The following is a 10464-nucleotide window of genomic DNA, read 5'->3' as shown; positions in this document are numbered from 1 at the left end:
ATTGAACACCTTCAAGAGTAAATTGGATGCTTATGTTGCTGGGATCCTATGACCCCAGCTGACTTCCAGCCCTTGGGGGGGGGCTGGACTCGATGATATTCCGAGGTCCCTTCCAGCCCTAATGTCTATGAAATACTCCAGACCTGCAGTCACCTGTTCCCTACAGCCCTCGTGGAGGGGGCCCCCCAGCTGCTCCTGTCATGACTGGGGCAGATCAAGTTGGGCCTTGGCATGGCCTGGAGGGAAGGGGAAAGGCTGGGGCTCCAGGGCTGCACCAGAAGACCTAAACATGTCTCCTCCCCCGCTATGCAGTATCTCCTGGCTGCACCACCACTGTGAGCATGGGTACTGGCCCTGAAGGCCCCCCTGCCTGCTCCCTTCCCCACTTGAGTGGCAGTCATCTTCCCCCTCACCTCCTACCTTGCCACAGTCTTGGCAGTTCAGATTTCAAAAAACCATGGGAAGCCGCTGTTGCCCTCAGGGAGCCCTGCACCTGCCCCTAGCCCCCAGCCATGGCCCTGCTGGAAGGGAGGAGGTGCGCACTGCCCACCCCAGATGCTCTCAGCCAGGCTGCCAACAACCATGAAAAAACCCTTGGCCTCCATGCAAGTGGAGTTCTGTGAACCCAATCATGAGCCTAAAGGAGCAGGGCTGTGCACAGAGGGGACAGCCTCAGAAGCACCCTGATGGGCAGATCCTCCTGCCCCCCGCACCAACAAAGCAAAGAAAAACCTTTAGAATTCAGCTGTCTCAGGCTTTTCCCCTGCTCCCACACACCGTCACTGCAGACAGACCCTTCCAATCCCACTAGAGACAATGTACTTATCAGACACACAGAAGTGCTGAAATTAATTTTTAAAATTTAATTTATGAGAACACAGCCCTAATTGCTAACTGCTGAATGTTTTAGCATTGAATGGTGATCGATCAGTGGCCTACAGAGCACCTTCTCCGTCTGCAGCATCCAGAATGTGTGGCCAGGCAGTTCTTCACAATACCTCCCTGACCACTGTTTGCTTGCTGATCTAAGGAGGCACCATGCCCTGCCTGCCCATGTCTGTATCTGGCTGCTGCCTCCCTCAATTCCTGCAATTCCTCAGACCAGGAGTCACTGAAAATCTTCACTCTGGCCTCACAAATATTGTGGAGCATGCAGGCTGCCACAATGAAAATGATGATGTTTTCTGGCTCCACCTCAAGCCTGTAGTTCAGTGACCTTGTCCAACTTCAGGGTCGGTTGGCTAATGTGGGTGTCAGGTCCCCACACCCATTTTCTCAATAGGTGCCCTTACCACATCCAGACCTAGGCACCAGAAGCAATCAGTGAAGTCACACCCCCATTTTCTCCAAGTCTACAAGCAACTCCATTTTACATGAGATGCATTCAGTGGCAAAAAATGGGGTGCTCAGCAGAACACTGAAATGGCCGAATTCTGAATTCAGGGTTGGTTGGCTAATGTGGGTGTCAGGTCCCCGTGCCCATTTTCTTGGTAGGTTCCATTGTCACATCCAAAGCTATGCCAGGCATCCAGGAGCAGTTGCTGCCAGGGTGGGAGGGGGGGGTTGTTTGAAGGGCCAGAAGCAATCCTTTTTAATCAAGCTATATTGCACATAGTGACATTTGGGTGTTACCGGCAGTGAGCCATTAACACCTTTAGTTCTATACAATGGGTGCATCAAGGGGGTACTTTGGGTCAGACTATGGATTTCAATGGTGTTCTTCTAGGAAAAGTCACTTGGGCATATTGGGCAGTACTAAGGCAGAGTTCACACCTGTATAGGTATGCATAAGTAACTTGCAAGTCAAATCAGACCTGCACAAAAAGGTTCCATACAAATGTCTATATAACTGCTCTCATCTGTGGGCAGAAAGCATCTGGCATAGCAATCCCTCTCTCAGTGGTTCAATTTGGCTCCGAAAATATACTCTATGGAGGCACAAAGGAAGAAGCAATATCTGCCTGTCTTGGAGGAACAGCTAGATACATGATGGGACCATGATGCGGTAGAGGCTTTGACTGGTTTTGGAGGAACAAAAAGTTATAATGCAGCTGGCGAGTCAGTGAAATAAGCCAATCTGTGCATCCATTGCTGAGCAAATGAAGGAATGTGGCTACAATAGCAAATGGGTCCAGTACCACAGCAAGATGAAGTCTCTGAAATGTACCTTCCATCGGGCCAAGGACCAGAATTCTTGTTCTGGGGCTGGACGCACAGTAGCCCCATTCTATGTTAAGCTGTTGACCACTCTCTTGAAGGATGCAGGAGATGCTTGCCTATGATCATTTGGCATGATGGGTGTGCAGGAGGTGGCCACAGAGTCACATAGCTAGCAAAAGTCCACAGACTATCCTGATGCTGGAAGTGGCAGTGTGATAGCCACTGCTCAGCCCTCAGGGAACCAGTCAGAGGCGGGGGGGGAGGGTAAGTGTTCACAGTAGCTACAGGAAATGGAGATGCAAGATGCAGAAGTTTTACTGAACATGACTGCACTCTCCATGGGGTCTTTCCTGATTATCCCAGAGAAGGAGGAAGATGCATCAGATGATTCTGACCCTGGAGTTGTTCTGCACACCAGAAAGATCACTGTTGGTATAGGAGGTTCCCAAAGATCTGCACCTGGCCAATAAGTTCTGTCTGAATGCCAAGTGGACCTGGTGTCAGGAGGGAAAGTTTAAACAGGAGCTCCTTAAACAACTGACCCATTGTGACAACCTCATTGAAAGGCTCTGTGCCTGCGACTGAGGGGTGCCCCTCCTCTAGCTCCAGAAGGTGAGCACCACGAAAGGGAGGGTGAGACAGAGGGAGCTTAGTGGGAGGGGGAAGGGGAGGGAAAGAAGACTCAATGATGGGTTTTTAGTTGTGAGTGAATTGCTCAACGTTCCATAGGAAAACTGAAGTGATGTTGGGACAGAGGGTGAAAGTGGGGGAGGGCCAATGACAGGTGATGCGTTTTTAGCTGTGACTTACTTTCTTATGCTTCTATAACAAAACCAAGGGAAGGGTGAGACAGAGGGTACAAGGGGGGGGCAATGATAGATGATGGGTTTTTAGTTGTTAGTGGCTTTTTCTGGTCTGGTTTGTTTTACTGACATTTAAATAAAATCAGTTGGCTAATGTGGTGTCATGAGTGGTATTCATGGCATCCATAACCAGCATGCCCATAACATGCAGAGTTGTATTTGTGTTATGTTTAAGTTTGATACTGGGGGGCTGGGTTGCAGCCATGGGGGTGGTATGAAGCCCACAGGGGTATTGGGGGCACTCAGCATAGAGACTTACTTGGTTCATGGATCCTAGGGGACTGGAACTGAGAGCAAGACAGGGCCAGGGAACTGGAGCATATGTGTTGGGGTCCTCAAAGAAAGATCCAGGGCAGTGGACCTGGGCTGAAGGCCACAGCCAGAGTAAGGGTCAAAGCAGGGAAGGCTGAAGCCCAGACAAAGGTTTGATGCCTGAGGTGCCAATGGCTGCATTGGGCCCAGGGTGCCCCCTCAAAATCGATACCTAGTAACACCTGCAAGGCATGGGTATGACTATGGGGGAGGCTGGAGGCCATGATTAACACCTCTATGGCAATTTACTGTCTGAGGGTAAGACCAGTGCCAGTCGGGCATTAGAAGCACCAGACAGCTGAGGGACTGAGACTCCCTCTGGGACCCTGGGGCAGCCTCCCTAAGTATTACAAGGTCCATCAGGGCCTGGCAAGTGAGGTACAAAAGGGGAGGGCACCCCAAGGAGCCAGAGTGAGGCAGGAGTTGCTTGACTAGCAGGGGGTATTATGGTTGCCCTTGGAGCCAGACCTTGCTGGAATACCTGTGTTGCAAAGCAAGGTGACTATGTAGAGTAGTGATGTGGTCCAGTAAACCTTCACTGCACACAAAATAGTTTTATTGTGAAATTGTCATTAGTTTCTAAAATGTCCTCATACCAATAAAATTACTCAGGAAAACGTAACTACTTTTCAATTTGACTGTTTAACATCCATACTTTTAGGATAATTGGTAGGAGTCATTTAGGACCTGATGATATTGAAATAAATGGGTTTTCAACCTACTCTGGATTAGATACACACTGAATAAAAATGTTCAGGTCTGTGGTTTTCTCTCACCTAAATTATGGTAACTCCATCAGCAGAATGCTTTCTGTATACTATGTTGAGATAGTTAAAACAAAAATTATACAACATCATGTTGGCTTTCTTGTACTGGTTTCTTGAATTAGTAAAATACTAGTGTTCTTATATGTAGGCATATACTGTACCTCTGTGTAATGGAGAGCAATGTTTCAGTACTGACTGTAGGATAAAGAAATCGCTTACTGAATCACCAAGGCAACTTCCTGCACATTTTTACTTTTACAGGGGGGAAAATGTAGTCATAGGATATTGAAGACAATAGGCTCACTAACTGATCTTGGAGAGGGGTAGCAATAATAGATTTGATTTAAATACTATAACAGTAAAATTATTTATTCTTTCCCTAGGAAAGCAAAGTATGAATTTCAGGTATACTGTTACCATGTCATTAAATCATACCTGATATTGTTTGTTGCTGTACCCTATAAAAGTGACTCTGCTGGCCTAGTGAATTAAGATCTGTCTGAATAATTTATAATGGAGACCCTGCTCCTGGAAAATCTTATGCATATGTTTAACTTTATATATGTAAGCAGTATTATTGAAATTAGTTAAGCAGGTACATAGGTGATCAATTTTGTATTTTTGTTCATTAAGTGTGTACAGATCATGACTTTCCTGAATTTCCTATTTATACCAGTTGTTCACAAAATTTTGCTTTGTCATAAGCAGTTGCAAGAAGTCATTATTAAAAATTGAAGCTGTTTCACTGAATATATAAGGCATGTGTTATGCTGCTTTTCCTTGATTGGAGAAGTGTGGGTCTTTAGAATTAGATATTTGATATGAATGATAACTGTATAGATGGCTGTTAATCTGAAATGTGTTTTCCTTAAATATTTGACTAAAAATATGTGACTATTCCAGCATATCACAAATAGGTACAATAACAAATTCATTTTTCTTAAAAATATATTTTTCTTTTTGTGGCCTGTCACATTTGGGTCTAGATTCTTTGCTAGAGTGTGCTATGTTTACTGCATTTGGCAAAGTCCAAGGCTATAATCTATTTGATAAGAAAACCTGTCCATCCTCAGATGAAATGTGGTTTATGATGTCTGGATTTGCTACTCCTCAGGATGGCAGACCTTGCAGGAAGTAATTAATGCCACTAGCACAGGGTAGCTTGGACAGACAGAATGTTCCTAGGCTATGACTATATTAGTAAGCTTACTGGGTGCCTGTACACGTGATTGGGGTGGGGACCGTGTTTGAATTAGAGCAGTTCCCAGAGAACACGTTGTCACATGTATTAAGCCCCCGCACATTTAAAAATGACTGAAGGATGCTTTAATTAAAGTTAATTTGATGAGCTTTAATTAAAGCACCCCAGCAGCCATTTTTAAACCCATGGGGCTTATACATGTGACAATGCTAGAGCATCCTAATTAGAACACGTCAGAGCACATGTATAGGCACCCACTGTGTTCTATGGTGGTGCCCTCAGGTGTACTGAGCTGCAGTGGACAAGTTGCTACCTAAAATAGAAGCAGTGTAGCAGCACCTGTGAAGTACCACAGACTGGCTAATTAGTTTGGGGTGGCCAGTTTGAAGCCTCATGTGAATACAACTACACCAAATCAGAAAGCAGTCATATGAGGATTGCATTGGAGTTGGGTACACTTACCATACTTAGTCAGTTTGTTGTGTAGATGTGGCCCTATATAGTTAGTAAACTCACTGCTGTATGGGATTTTGCTTAAACGCAAGAGCCTGGTATTTATTTAAGCCTCAGGTCCATGTAACAGGTCAGGGCACACACGTCAGAGGATAACTGAGCATTGTGAGTTAGTTTAGTCAATAGACTGATTATAAATATTTGAAATTCTGTATTATGTTAGTGTTGATTGTTAACTATTACATGAAGTGGAGGACGGAAGATATGAAATCAGTTCCAGAGGTTCTCGCAGGACAGTTCCAACCAGCTGTTTATTATGCAGGGACAAAAGTATAACTGGGCTTTTTAGCACCTGCCATAGTGGTGGCAGAAGGAGCTGCTGGCAGAAGTGTACGAGAGCAAGCTGTTGCTGTGGCAGTTAATATGGAAGCTGCTGCTGAAATGTGAAGTGGTGATTTAACAGCTAAAATTCTGCAAAAAAGGAGGCTAGAGAGTTCATTGACACCACCCGTGTAGCAGCAGTTTCCCCTGGGAGTAAACCTCTGGCTGTTGCCAACTCCACAGCTGCTGCTCTGCCCTCCTCGCCTGTCTTATACTCAGCATTTGAACTGCTGCCAGAGCCACTGCATGGAAGGCATGGGGGTTGGGGGAGGGAAGGTGAGGCACTCCCTTTGGCAGTTGCTTGGATTTGTTCCTACCCTTAGTTATGCTACTGCGCAAAGATTCCTATTGTGCAGGGTTGATGAATTAAAACACAGGCATTAAATGATATGCCTCTCTATAAGACTTCTTGGCTGTGAGTGATTTTTGAACAATGCAGAAAGCCTTGATTCAGATGTGATTCAGATGTGGTCAAGGTCTCTTGGGAGCAGGTTATAGGTTCACTCCATTGTTGATAGTCCTCATCTAATCTCTGATTGTGCTCATTGGCCTATCTCCAAAGGTGAATATTCTTTATCTAGTGTCTGAGTTTACCCCCAGTGGTATATGGACATGTAAGAGGTTCCTTCCAGCCCTAAACTTCCGTGAATCTCTGTGAATCTGAATTAGTTGAGTCCTATCCCCAAAGTGTCTATAATCTAAATAGATAACATATAGAAGGAATTTTCTTAGTCCATACAGTTCCTAATGCTCATGTCCAATATTTGAATTTTTCCTAAACTATTTCTCTGATCTTATAATGAATCCTAATTTCCCAAGCCCTTCCTTTCTTTTTTATTTTACTATTTAATTTAATATACCTTTAACGCTAACATCTTTTCTAACAAAAGTACATTCTAGCCATAATACCACACAGTACCTTTACTGTTTGATTTCCCTTTTTCTACAGGCACGTAGCAGTTCTGCAATATCCTCTTCTTTAAGTGCTCTGTATTGGCCAATGATGAATTCACATTAAGTAATTTTACTAGGAAGGAGACTCTTGGCGATGAAGACAACTGCTGCTCTCAGGAATGTGGCTTTGCACTCTGGTAACAAAAGTTAGGGTTCCTGCCTCATATGCCACAAAGCAGTAGATATGATTAATGTTTTGAAATGCAAAACAGTATTTTTGAGAACATCAGGCATTCCCAGTCAGAGTTTGTTACGGAAACTCTGTGAATATGCACAGTGGGAATAATATTTATTTCATAGACACTGTGATTCTTAATTATATTTGCAAAGTGCTTTCATATCATGTAATGGCAACATTGGTATTGATTTTATTCATGATGATATGATATTAGATGTCTGTTCTCCCCCTATCCAGCAAAGTTTTTAAGGATGTGTCTAAAAGTTAAGCATGTGAATTGTTCTATTGACTTCACATGGGATTACTCACATGCCTGAAGTGAAGCATATGTTTAACTGCTTTATTGGATCAGGAGGTAAATGTGTATGCAGCGATTCCATGAGTATCAGTGGGAATTATGGCATTCTCTGGTGGAAAATTGACCTCTTCATATCTTTTCCATATGATCATATTTCATATTCAGAATACTTTTGTTTAGAAGCATCAGGTATCTCCATTAATGTATAGTATGTTTGTTTTTTAATTAATATTTTTAATCAGTGATGACTTTTTTTGGTTTTTGAACAATTCTCAATAGCCATTTTAAAGTCTAACTCCTTTTTTAAGTCTAATTCTGAAAATGCTCATTCATGTGGGTTCTCTCATTGACTAAATAGGGCTGTTCATATTATAGTAAGATTGGACGAGTAGGATCCTTAGTGTCCTTGTATCACATTTGTAAACTATTTTTTCAAATGAAATAAAAACTTTCTTGTTTAAGCCTAATCTAAACTCCGAGGCCATGTCCCCACATGCAGGTACGTGCATTTAGTGGTATCACTAACCTCCTTGTGCAAAAAGTGTAGAAACAAAGACGGGGAGCAGGAAAAGCATAAACATTTGGTCTTGCACTGTGTTGCCTCTTGTACTTATTGTACACTTGACATGTCAAACTCACCTTGTGACCCAGGCCTAATCTAGACCAATGGGTTTCTCATGGACTGGACCAGTGACACAAGTAGTGGCTGTAGTGGGGCCAATAGGCAGCATTGGAGTCAGTTGTGGCAGGCAAATGATGGCTGTGGTGGGGCTAGTAGTGGAGATAGTTGGGCAGGTGTCTCTGGGTCAAGTGACCGCTTGCCACGGCAAAGACAGAGCAAGCAGTGGTGGTGGTGGTGGATACAGCTCTTGCTCATGTGCCCGTGATGAATGTCCAAGTCCAGCAGGTCCTGCCTGTATGCCCTTCTCCCACCTCCCCTCCCCTTCCCTCCCCCGGAATCCTTGGCAGGCCCCAGTCTGACTAGTTATGACCACAAATTCTCTGGCCTCCATTAGCCTGGTGGGCCAGATGGGGCAGCTCCATAGGCTGGGTTAAGCCTGCAGAACAAGAGACATGCTCAGGTGGGATGGGCTCCACCTCTCCCCCAAAGGTAAGCGTGTATTCTCTTCCAGGTTGGCTGATTTCCTCCGGTGGGCTTTAAACTAGGCACGTCAGGGGAGGGGGAGGAAGATGACCAAGGGAGCCACAGAACACCAAACCAAGAGACAAGAACAGTCCAGTCAAGTGAGGTGACGAGCATAGAAAATACCCAGGTAAGAGACAGGGGCCCGGACAGTCCGGGGATTGCGGGGGAGGCACATACACCCTCAGGAGGCCTTAAATGCCTCTAAACTAATGCTCATAGTATGGGGAACAAGCAGGAGGAACTTGCCCTCCTGCTAGCTAACACAAACCCAGACATAGTGGGGCTCACTGAAACTTGGTGGGATCCAGTGCACAACTGGGTGGTAAACATCAAGGGCTATAGGCTGTACAGGAGGGATAGAACAGGGTGGAAAGGTAGGGGTGTGGTGCTCTGTGTCAAAGAGCAATACACATCCTCAGCAAACAGCATTGGATCTGAGGTAGGGCAGACTGAGGTGCTCTGGGTCAGAACACAAGGGGGTTGAGGGGAAAGAGACCTAACGGTGGGGGTCTTCTACAGGCCCCCTAACCAGGGAGAAGAGCTGGACTGGGAATTCTCAGGTCAGCTCGTGGAGGCAATTAAGTCAAGGCACATGGTCATCATGGGTGACCTAAACTACCTGGACATTTGCTGGGACGAGCAGTGAGCCAGGTCTGACCGCTCATGTAGGTTCCTAGCTGAGTTACAGGACCTCCACCTAACCCAGGAGGTGCACAGTCCCACCAGGGGAAATGCCTTGTTTGACCTGGTCCTGGCCACAGGCGACTACCTGGTGAGGGGACTATGGGTGCTCGACCACCTGGCCGATAGCAACCATTGCCTACTGGAATTTACCATCCAGTGCGGGGTGTCAAAGGCCTGCAGCAAGGCAGAAGCCCTGGACTTTGGGAGGGCGGATTTCAATGAGGTAAGGTGACTAGTCGGGGAGGCACTGAGGTTCCGGAGGGGAGGGAAGTTGGGAGTCCAAGAAGAGTGGTTGTTCCTTAAGGACATGATCCTCCAAGCCCAAAGGGTGACAATCCCCACGCAGATCAAAGGGGGCAAGAGTGCTCAAAAGCCCCCATGGCTCACCAAAAGCATCCACAAATACCTCAAAGCCAAAAAGGAGACATACACCCAATGGAAGGGAGGGGCCATCACCAAGGAGGATTATACCTCCTTGGCTCGAGATTGTAGGGGGGCTATTAGGAAGGCTAAGGAAGAGGTGGAACTGGGACTAGTGACCTGGATCAAAGATAACAAGACGTCATTTTTTAAATACATAGGGGGTAAAAAGAAGATACCAAGCAATGTGGGGCCTCTGCAGGACATGCTTGGTAATCTGGTGGTAGCTTCAGACGGCAAAGGTAATCTCTTTAATAGTTTATTTGGTTCCATTTTTCTGAGCAGGGACAGGAACATCCCCCCCACTGGGATTCCAGACAGACCCAGGGGAGGTGCAGCCAGGCCCAGGGTTTGTGAGGACCTAATCAGGAAACTTCTGGAGGGACTAGATGTGTTCAAATCAGCAGGTCCTGATGATCTCCACCCCAGAGTGCTCATTGCAAGACCCCTGACACAGCTTTATGAGTACTTGTGGTGCTCTGGTGAGATGCCTGATGACTGGAAAAGGGCCAATGTGGACCCCATTTTCAAAAAAAAGGAGGAAAGAGGACCCAGGAAACTATAGGTCCATTAGTCTTACCTTGGTCCTCAGGAAGCTCTTTGAGAAAATTATCCAGAAGCACATCTGCAAGGGGCCAGCAGGGGA

The sequence above is a fragment of the Gavialis gangeticus genome, unplaced genomic scaffold, assembly GCF_001723915.1.
Source record: "Gavialis gangeticus isolate Ggan-Ray unplaced genomic scaffold, GavGan_comp1, whole genome shotgun sequence".
In the NCBI taxonomy this organism is placed as follows: domain Eukaryota; kingdom Metazoa; phylum Chordata; order Crocodylia; family Gavialidae; genus Gavialis; species Gavialis gangeticus.
This window is presented reverse-complemented; position numbering follows the sequence as displayed.